This window comes from Arachis duranensis, chromosome 1, assembly GCF_000817695.3.
Source record: "Arachis duranensis cultivar V14167 chromosome 1, aradu.V14167.gnm2.J7QH, whole genome shotgun sequence".
NCBI classification, from domain to species: Eukaryota; Viridiplantae; Streptophyta; class Magnoliopsida; order Fabales; family Fabaceae; genus Arachis; species Arachis duranensis.
Window position 1 is genome coordinate 25,195,193 of NC_029772.3, and position 11,656 is coordinate 25,206,848.

The window sequence follows — 11,656 nt, forward strand, 5'->3', positions numbered from 1 at the left end:
ATATATATACATATAACACATGTCTCCTTTTATTAACCAAAAACACTTATCCTCTGATTAATGTCATTTAATGTGACCGAATGAGTTAAGAAAAAGAAAAGGGAAAAGAAAGAAAACATGACACATAAACCCCGCTTTTGACACATAATTCTTGCTTAATTTTGCTATCACCTACTACAGCAGAGGCGGAGCCTAGCGGCGGAGAAACAGCGGCCCATTCCAACAACGCCGCTAGTTGGGAAGATCCCAGCAGAGGTCAGCGGCGGTCATGGCAGGTACCGCTAAACGCCCCCTGGATAGCGGCCGTGCAGTCCGAACCGCTGCGAAAGTGGTCTGTTTATCTTGAACCCTCCAGATTTTACGAAGCCTTCTTGGTGCGAACGAAAGCACAGGCAGAGGCGCGAAGAGCACCCAACCTAAATCTGCCGCAACCTACCCGCGAGTACACCTATAAACGCCGCCAGGTGAGTTTCAATTCCTTAATTAAATTCCCCCCTTTACCTTAAATCCATTAATCGAAACCCCTCCCTCCAATTTTGCAGAAACCCAGCACTTGATTTTGCTAGCGCACCGAACACGAGCGGGAGCAGAGCCGCGTACCATCCGCTCCACCCGGCGCTTCCGTCTTGGTTGTCGAATTGCGCAGCGGCCAACCGTGGTTGTATTTCCGGCGACGAAGTTGAACATCTCATCGGTACTGTGTGAAACCGCGACACCGTCCTTCACCGTGCGCGAATCCTAGCTATTGCTGCCTCCCCCTTTCACTGGTTTGTTCCTCCACAACGAGCTTTTCTTCTAGTTTTCATTATTGGTACCGAGTTCCGAACATGTATTTGTCTATATGTTCTATAAATTGTTGTTAATTGAAGCTGTTTTGTGTAGACAGATAGAGTACTATTAGCTTTGTGTGATGAATGGGGAGCTGAGAAACAAGGTTGAGTGCTTTGAGTGAACAAAAAAGCATGTTGAGACTATAGGATTGATTTAATTTTACAGATTCTTTGATGCTCAATTGATTGTTGATTATTGTCTTTTTATCCCCTTTTTCTTACGATCGAAACTCAAATTTATATTGCCTTCTTAAACCTGATAGAGTTAGTTGAACTTGAAGGGTAATCGTGTGAGTTGGATTGAATCTGAAATACTTTGGTTGAGAGACAAGAAAATCCCACTAGCCTTTGAAACATCACTGACTCCCCTCCCTGTGTATGTTGCTTTTAAAGTATGAAATTAAATAGACTAGTCTAGTTACAAGGTTATGGATTAACCCTGATATATAGATGCAAAGTGGTTGTCATCATTCCTTTCAGGTGCGTGTACAGAACTACTGACATACAAACGCTACAGTGTTCATAATGATCTCCATTGTGATCTTTGCATTCTGTCCTGCCTCTATGGTCTGCCTCTAAGCTTGGAAATTTGAATCCACTCTGATAAATTTGATTTATTAATGTTGTATCCATTCATCTTTTGCACATGTGAGTAGTGGAATTGACAATTCTCCTGGTTAGGAAAAGGGTTTTAATAAGAATAATTTGGGCCTGATGTAACCATAATAGTGTATATGTGTTATAACCAATACTTACCTGCATTGAAAACTTGTCACCACTGCATCTTTTGCCTATTGTTAGTAATATTAAAGTGAAATAAGCAATATTGTGTGAGTTTTGGATATTGTTGGATAATTGATCATATAGTATATTTGGTGGCATTCTAATTTCCAAAAAATATGACTAATGAATGAAATGTTGAAGTCAAGAGGAGTTACTAAGTTCTAACAAACATATAGATACATGAGTCTTTATTTCATTTTTGGTTTGATTGATTGGTACTTGTTATGTTCAACAAATTGCAACAGAATATACAGGTTTTCTTTGTATTATTATTTATGTGAAACTTGAAAGTAGTGCTTAACTAGTATCCGCAGCTAGCTAGATATTATGGATAGGATTTTAGTCACGGTTTATATACTAATTCCAACAGAATATACAGTTTTCCTTTGTATTATAGTCATGGTTTATATACTAATTATTGATAGAGAAGTATGGTTTATATAAGATAGGACTTTGAGCATTTATCCAAGAATGAAAAACAATAAAGATATTATGGACTCTGCGTGTTTACTTATAAAGTTGCTTTTTTTTTACTTGACTTCAATTGATTTCGCTTGACCATGGTTTCCTCTTTCTACTTCCTGCTTGGGTAATACAGTTTCTATGTCACATGGCAGATGAAGCCAAAATAGATAAAGAACTCAATTATATTCTTCATCATTGTTACTATAATTATTAATGTTATAGCAGCTCCCTTACCATGGCTCAAAACCACATTTTCTTGAATGCCCTTTTTCTTTTCCAAGTAAAGGAACAATATTGACTTCTCAAAACCCATTACAAGTGACTTGTTCAATATATTGAAATTGAGTTGAGGGCTTAATAATTCATTCTTACTCACTGAACTTGTTTATTATATTTACACGGTCAAAGACAATTATGGCAGGGAAACTATAATAAGAGCTTCTTATAATCATACAAGGTGTAATATATCCTTAAAGTTTTATGAATCTATCCTCCATTTGTTATTATTGTTATTTTGACCCCTTTTTATTAACTTTCTTTTAATTCTAACTTTTAATACTGTTTTGTCTTCCATTTTCGAGATATTTTAAAGATCCAATTCACTGTACATGATCATTGTTTAGTTATCTTTGTTGACCTATTTATTATTTAATTTTAACAGTTATTCTTGGTTTCTTTTTCAATTTTTAAGGTAGCTTTTCTTTATCTTTTCATTTTTTGGACTTGGAACCAGCAATTCTTTCTACCAGTATTCTTTTAAGAAAGCACAGAATTTTAAACATGAGTAAGCCTCCTTCCCAATACCTTTCCTGTTCTTCATGTTATCTGGGATGCACTCAACTTTGGTTCTGTTTCTGTTTTGAGTTATTGCGTTTCTTCCTACATGGTTTAGCTTGTAATATCTTGTCGAGTTTATTATCGTATGGTACTGTCCCTTAACATAATTGTGATAAACTGTTATTGGTTCAACTGACACACACCCCATTTTTTAGTTGGGGTTTTTATTTCTATGTACTTTTTTACTAAGTATCTATTTGTATGTGCTATTTCATTTACTAAGACATTGATAAGAGCTGGATTACAAAGCCACGAGGTAGTACAGAATATAGGGATGAACTGAATATATTCCTCGACTTCGTATTTGCCAATGCATCATCCGATGGGATGATACATTGTCCATGCCCTATGTGTGGGTTCCGATTTTTTCAGACTAGAGAAGATGCATACGATCATCTTTTGATGAAACCATTTCCCCCCAACTATACCTTTTGGTTACATCATGGTGAGAGGATAATAGACGAGAGACCCAGCGGTAGGGAAGAACTAGATCCCACTATAAATTCAGGAGATCAAATGCGTGACATGATCCACGACGCATTCAATTTGCCGGGACTGCAGAGCGAGGATGACGATTCCATGCATGGGCATGCTGGAGACGTTGCGGATGGGTTGCCGTACTTATCTAATGAACCTAGTCACGAGGCTCGTGCCTTTCAAGACTTGCTTAATGACGGCGAGCAGGAATTATATCCAGGATGTTCAAGATTCTCGAAGCTCTCTTTCCTGGTTAGGCTGTACCATATAAAGTGCATGTGCGGAGTGAGCAACAAGGCTTTTGGATTGATTCTAGAGCTATTGGGGGATGCATTTGAGCATGCACAGATTCTGAGGACCTTGCACGATGCCAAGAGGATCATAAGAAAGCTGGGTATAGAGTACAAGAAGATAAATGCATGTCCAAATGACTGCATGCTATACCAGGGTCCCGACCACGACCTGTCTAGATGCAAACAGTGTGGAGCATCCAGGTGGAAGCAGAAGACCAGGAAGAATTCAATAGTAAAGATCAACGCTGTTGTCAAGAAGAATGGTAAACCTCAGGCGGCGAAAGTTCTTCGTTATTTTCCTCTGATTCCACGGTTGCAGCGGTTATTCATGTCCAGCAAGACTACTGTGGACATGTTGTGGCACAAGAGAGGCACCAATTCTGATGGTTTCTTGAGGCATCCCAGAGATGGCGAGGGTTGGAAAGCATTTGACATGAGATATACTGACTTTTCGGGCGATCCGCGCAGTGTTCGCTTAGCCTTGGCCAGTGATGGCTTCAATCCTTATGGAAACCTCAGTTCAAAGTACTGAATATGGCCAGTGATTCTTATCCCATATAACTTACCTCCCTGGATTTGCATGAAACAAACCAACTTCATACTCTCTATGATTATTCCCGGTCCTAAAATGCCTAGCAATGACATAGATGTATACTTGCAGCCCCTGATCGATGAGTTGAAGCAGTTGTGGGCCGGTGTTGATACCTACAACGCTAGTGAGAAGAAAACATTCAAGATGCGTGCTGCGTTGATGTGGACTATCAGCGATTTTCCTGGCTTGGGCAATTTGTCTGGTTGGAATACGTACGGCGGGAGAGCCTGCCCCACGTGTAACTTGGATGCCGAGACTATGTGACTCACTTTCAGTCAGAAATGGTGTTATATGGGTCATCGGCGCTTCTTGAATCGCGATCACAGATATAGAAGAGATCGGATTAGATTTGATGGTAAAGTAGAGGATAGATCCCTACCTACCAAATTGACTGGCAGGGATGTCCTTAGACAATTAGAGGATGTGCCCGTCTCACAGGTCAAGGTGCATGCGGTGGGCGGTAAAAGAAGACGTGGCCAGTAGACCGTGGTGCAGGACGAGTCACCCTGGAAGAAGATGAGTGTATTCTTTGATCTGCCTTACTGGGAGTTCAACGAATTACGTCACAACCTTGACGTCATGCACATAGAGAAGAATGTGTGCGATAACATTGTATTCACCATGTTGAACGAGAGCGGTAAATCCAAAGACCACTTGAAGGCTCGTAAAGATCTCCAGATGATGGGAATCAGGCATGATATGTGGCCACTTGAAGGTGGAAAGTATCCCGCTGCAGTCTTTACCATGTCGAACTCAAATTTATATTGCCTTCTTAAACCTGATAGAGTTAGTTGAACTTGAAGGGTAATCGTGTGAGTTGGATTGAATCTGAAATACTTTGGTTGAGAGACAAGAAAATCCCACTAGCCTTTGAAACATCACTGACTCCCCTCCCTGTGTATGTTGCTTTTAAAGTATGAAATTAAATAGACTAGTCTAGTTACAAGGTTATGGATTAACCCTGATATATAGATGCAAAGTGGTTGTCATCATTCCTTTCAGGTGCGTGTACAGAACTACAGACATACAAACGCTACAGTGTTCATAATGATCTCCATTGTGATCTTTGCATTCTGTCCTGCCTCTATGGTCTGCCTCTAAGCTTGGAAATTTGAATCCACTCTGATAAATTTGATTTATTAATGTTGTATCCATTCATCTTTTGCACATGTGAGTAGTGGAATTGACAATTCTCCTGGTTAGGAAAAGGGTTTTAATAAGAATGATTTGGGCCTGATGTAACCATAATAGTGTATATGTGTTATAACCAATACTTACCTGCATTGAAAACTTGTCACCACTGCATCTTTTGCCTATTGTTAGTAATATTAAAGTGAAATAAGCAATATTGTGTGAGTTTTGGATATTGTTGGATAATTGATCATATAGTATATTTGGTGGCATTCTAATTTCCAAAAAATATGACTAATGAATGAAATGTTGAAGTCAAGAGGAGTTACTAAGTTCTAACAAACATATAGATACATGAGTCTTTATTTCATTTTTGGTTTGACTGATGGTATCTGTTATGTTCAACAAATTGCAACAGAATATACAGGTTTTCTTTGTATTATTATTTATGTGAAACTTGAAAGTAGTGCTTAACTAGTATCCGCAGCTAGCTAGATATTATGGATAGGATTTTAGTCACGGTTTATATACTAATTCCAACAGAATATACAGTTTTCCTTTGTATTATAGTCATGGTTTATATACTAATTATTGATAGAGAAGTATGGTTTATATAAGATAGGACTTTGGGCATTTATCCAAGAATGAAAAACAATAAAGATATTATGGACTCTGCGTGTTTACTTATAAAGTTGCTTTTTTTTTACTTGACTTCAATTGATTTCGCTTGACCATGGTTTCCTCTTTCTAATTCCTGCTTGGGTAATACAGTTTCTATGTCACATGGCAGATGAAGCCAAAATAGATAAAGAACTCAATTATATTCTTCATCATTGTTACTATAATTATTAATGTTATAGCAGCTCCCTTACCATGGCTCAAAACCACATTTTCTTGAATGCCCTTTTTCTTTTCCAAGTAAAGGAACAATATTGACTTCGCAAAACCCGTTACAAGTGACTTGTTCAATATATTGAAATTGAGTTGAGGGCTTAATAATTCATTCTTACTCACTGAACTTGTTTATTATATTTACACGGTCAAAGACAATTATGGCAGGGAAACTATAATAAGAGCTTCTTATAAGCATACAAGGTGTAATATATCCTTAAAGTTTTATGAATCTATCCTCCATTTGTTATTATTGTTATTTTGACCCCTTTTTATTAACTTTCTTTTAATTCTAACTTTTAATACTGTTTTGTCTTCCATTTTCGAGATATTTTAAAGATCCAATTCACTGTACATGATCATTGTTTAGTTATCTTTGTTGACCTATTTATTGTTTAATTTTAACAGTTATTCTTGGTTTCTTTTTCAATTTTTAAGGTAGCTTTTCTTTATCTTTTCATTTTTTGGACTTGGAACCAGCAATTCTTTCTACCAGTATTCTTTTAAGAAAGCACAGAATTTTAAACATGAGTAAGCCTCCTTCCCAATACCTTTCCTGTTCTTCATGTTATCTGGGATGCACTCAACTTTGGTTCTGTTTCTGTTTTGAGTTATTGCGTTTCTTCCTACATGGTTTAGCTTGTAATATCTTGTCGAGTTTATTATCGTATGGTACTGTCCCTTAACATAATTATGATAAACTGTTATTGGTTCAACTGACACACACCCCATTTTTTAGTTGGGGTTTTTATTTCTATGTACTTTTTTACTAAGTATCTATTTGTATGTGCTATTTCATTTACTAAGACATTGATAAGAGCTGGATTACAAAGCCACGAGGTAGTACAGAATATAGGGATGAACTGAATATATTCCTCGACTTCGCATTTGCCAATGCATCATCCGATGGGATGATACATTGTCCATGCCCTATGTGTGGGTTCCGATTTTTCCAGACTAGAGAAGATGCATACGATCATCTTTTGATGAAACCATTTCCCCCCAACTATACCTTTTGGTTACATCATGGTGAGAGGATAATAGACGAGAGACCCAGCGGTAGGGAAGAACTAGATCCCACTATAAATTCAGGAGATCAAATGCGTGACATGATCCACGACGCATTCAATTTGCCGGGACTGCAGAGCGAGGATGACGATTCCATGCATGGGCATGCTGGAGACGTTGCGGATGGGTTGCCGTACTTATCTAATGAACCTAGTCACGAGGCTCGTGCCTTTCAAGACTTGCTTAATGATGGCGAGCAGGAATTATATCCAGGATGTTCAAGATTCTCGAAGCTCTCTTTCCTGGTTAGGCTGTACCATATAAAGTGCATGTGCGGAGTGAGCAACAAGGCTTTTGGATTGATTCTAGAGCTATTGGGGGATGCATTTGAGCATGCACAGATTCCGAGGACCTTGCACGATGCCAAGAGGATCATAAGAAAGCTGGGTATAGAGTACAAGAAGATAAATGCATGTCCAAATGACTGCATGCTATATGTCCAAAAGCTGGGTATAGAGAAGAATGTGTGCGATAACATTGTATTCACTATGTTGAACGAGAGCAGTAAATCCAAAGACCACCTGAAGGCTCGTAAAGATCTCCAGATGATGGGAATCAGGCATGATATGTGGCCACTTGAAGGTGGAAAGTATCCCGCTGCAGTTTTTACCATGTCGAACTCACAGAAGGATGTCTTTCTTAGGACCATAAAGAATGTGGTTTTTCCAGACGGGTACTCTAGCAACATCTCTCGCTGTGTTGACTTAAAACAGCGCAAGTTATTTGGTTTGAAGAGTCATGACTGCCATGTTCTAATGGAACATCTATTGCCAATTGCGTCAAAACACGTATTGCCGACCCCAGTGTCCGCCGTCCTGGCCGATTTATCAGCCTTTTTTCGACTAATATGCAGTAAATCCATAGATCCTCAACAACTTCCTCTCCTTCAGGATCGTGTGGTCCATACTCTGTGCCATATGGAGATGATATTTCCACCTTCCTTCTTTACAGTCATGGTTCATCTAACGGTGCATTTGGTCGAGGAGGTACGTCTCGGTGGCCCAGTGCACTACCGGTGGATGTACCCAATCGAGAGGTAAAGATCTACTTAAGATTTCTCGGCCTGTTTTATTAGGATCTGTCACCTATTAATTTATATGTTACATTCTCGAAGGTACCTATGTCGTCTCAAGCAGTACGTGCGTAATAGGGCACAACCGGAAGGATCGATAGCAGAGGGCTACCTATCTGAGGAGATTCTCACATTCTGTTCAAGATACCTAGATAACGTCGAGACAAGGATCAACCGACCGACGCGCGTTGACGACCGGCCGAGCGATGCCCGGCCGAGTGAGATTGCCAACTTGTTCCCAGAGGTTGGAAAGGCGGTCGGGGCAGCCTCATTTTTCAAACTAACACCCACCGAAAAGCTTCAAGCACATCGTCATGTACTGGTCAACTGCATTGCTGTAGAGAAATTATTGGAGTACGTGCAGAGCCTGAGTTCTAAATTTATACCGTGAGCCAATTCAGTTTTGATAGTACTGAACTTGAAATACCTTTTTGTGTGCACAGTGAGTTCAGAGCCATCACAAAGAGAAGGTTGCGAAGTAAAACAAGGTCCCAGTCTCACGTAGATAATGTTGTGCACAGAGAATTTTCGAACTGGCTCAGGCATAAGGTAATCTTAATATCTCCTGGATCCTACTACCATGTTATGCTTTCTTGCCTCTAATTGTTCAATGCCAGGTCACATTTGGAAGCGCCAATCATTCGAACGAGTTGCAATGGCTTGCTTGCGGTCCGAATGCTCAGGCCAAACGCTATATGGCATACAACATCAACGGATTTAAATTTAGGACCATGTCGAGGGAGGAAAGAATGAAAACATAGAACAGCGGGGTTTATGTCACTTCGGATACTAGAAGTTATGCAAGTAAACGGGATGCCAATGTTGCTGTTGGCGGTGTCTCGTATTACGTGAGATTAGTAGACATCATCGAGCTAAATTACAGTGGTCAATTCAATGTAGTCTTGTTCAAGTGTCTTTGGGCGGATACCACGTCGGGGAGAGGTATCCGACAGGATGTTTTCAGCCACACCTGTGTCAATTTTGCGACATCGATTCACACCGGTGATCGAGAAGACGATGAGCCATACATCTTGGCAATTGAGGTGCGTCTTGTATTCTACGTGGAGGATGAGGTGGAGAGCGGATGGAGTGTAGTAGTCCATGTGAAACCAAGGGATTTGTTTGACATGGGCGAGGACTATGAACATTGCGAGGTCGACCTTCATCACAATCCTGTATGACTAGCTTGCCTGAATTTGATGTCGAAGGCCTGCGGTTGACAAGAGACGGTGATTTAGAGGAATCCATTACAGACGGGGTTGAAGACTGTGATGAGGCAGCCGATTCCTAAGAGATTGGATTGTATTTAATGGATTCTATGTTTGTCATATCGTTGGATAATAGGTCGAATTGATTGAGACTTCTTAGATTTTTTAAAACTTATCCTCTCATGTAAACTTATGCTGTACTTGGACGATCTTTCTATCTCTGTTGACTTTCAGGGAAATTGGAGAGCAGAGACTTCTTTCTCATTTCCAGAAGCCGTTGGTTCGCAGAGAAGATGATAGATGCGTCTCCTTTCTCTTCGTTGGAGGTCGCAACCTCATTTGCAAGGCAGTTGTGGTTCAGAGAGTCCCCTATACAATCATGGTTGGATGCCTTCTCTGGACAAAGTCACCTCTTTCGAGCCATTCGTTATGCCCCAGGATCAATGATGAGGGTTTGTTTGCTGCTACCCAATTTTATTTTGTAAATACTTTTCTTATTTGTGAGGGAAACCCATATATACATGTTTATGTGTAAATGCTAGGAATTGCTTCATTGGGACCGAAAGTACCGAGCCAAATATGGGTTTGAGTTTATAACAAGTACGGACTCGTGGGAGTCGCAGAAAATACTTGACGAGGTGAAGGTAAAATAGTGGTGTTATTCCAGGGCTATTTATCTAACGTGTATAATATTTATCTATCTAGATATCTAAACTATTTTATTTGCTTTCTAAGATTATAATTAAATTCTGTTCATTAATATAATATAGACCCTTTAATTTTGTCGTACTCAAGCATATAATATTGATCCTTTTGTGGTTTCTAATTGCCATGTTTCTAATCTATGCGGGTGTAATAAATTAAAGGAAAGTTTGATACCTGCTGAAGGTAATGTCATGATGAAACATTTTATATATATATAATGGGAAATTCTCAACCCTGTCATGAAGCTGAATTCTGGGATTACGTAGGCTTATTATCCTTATCCTATTTAATAGTAATGTCTCTTATAAAATACAAATGGCTGAGTTTTCTAGAAGGGCTCAAATGCATGCAATTAACCTTTTGCTTCTTTATACAAGTATATACATATATATGTCAACGGAAATTGCTGAAGGTGGGCGTTCTTTTAATTGTTCTTCGTACACTGAACTCTGTGCATGAGCTAAATTTTTTAATTCTAACTTAAGTAGGAGCAACCCCAAAGGTTCCAATTTTTGATGCTGTTATTTGTGTACTCCTTTTTGGATGCCATATCTTTTATGCCTTCTTGAATCTGTTTGGTAATGGTATAGGTTTGGAATGATGTGAATAATTATATATATCATATATTGTAAGGGATTGCATTGTCTGTGGTTTTTACAAAAGGTGTTTCTACATTATTCGGGTGGTGTGTTGTGCAGGTACGCTATGAAAATACTCTTGTTGTTAAACTGGATATTGCAGCACGAGAGGAGTTCAAACTCATAGAAGATGGACTTGAACGACTATGGGAACGTAATATTATCAACTTCTTGAAATTCTTTGAATTAGAATAATTACGTTCATACACTAAGTCCTAACATTTTGCGCTTATATTTGGCCATGACATACCTGTCAGGATTATCTCGATCCCAGGTTCAGGAGGCACCCGAAGAAACGGGGGAGGTGGTGCCGGATTCAGTGGAAAAAGAGGCTGATGTCTCCTCCGAAAGCTCTGAAGAGGCTGATTCTGCTGGACAAAAGGCCTCGATGCTATCATATGACCTCAATAAAACGCCGGACAAGAATGAATATCCATATGGTGGAATGTCCCCTGATACGAAGAATGCGTGGCACCTAACTGTGTGGGCGACACGATACCTGAACCCTTGAAGATATTGCAATAGTTCTAAAAATTTGGATTTGGATTTATAGGCTGCCCAAGACTTCTGTGTTGAAGTTGTCGTGACTTAATGGAACTCTTTAAATTGCTTAATGAGGGATTGTTAGTATGCTGCATGTTGAATGCCCTTGGTCTACTGTTTTAC

At 39.3% G+C, this 11,656-nt stretch overlaps 1 long non-coding RNA gene across 2 annotated transcripts; it reads left to right on the plus strand.

The window, feature by feature from the left end:
* The first annotated feature begins 546 nt into the window (after nucleotides 1-546).
* LOC110279514 (uncharacterized) lies at nucleotides 547-11,656 on the plus strand. 2 transcript variants are annotated; one of them, XR_008007207.1, is made up of 4 exons: nucleotides 547-767; nucleotides 9,882-10,291; nucleotides 11,051-11,144; nucleotides 11,248-11,656. It is a non-coding gene; the product is annotated as an uncharacterized LOC110279514 (long non-coding RNA). The 2 variants fall into 2 exon arrangements; XR_008007208.1 differs by lacking the exons at nucleotides 11,051-11,144; nucleotides 11,248-11,656 and having other exon boundaries at nucleotides 9,882-10,099; nucleotides 10,190-10,257.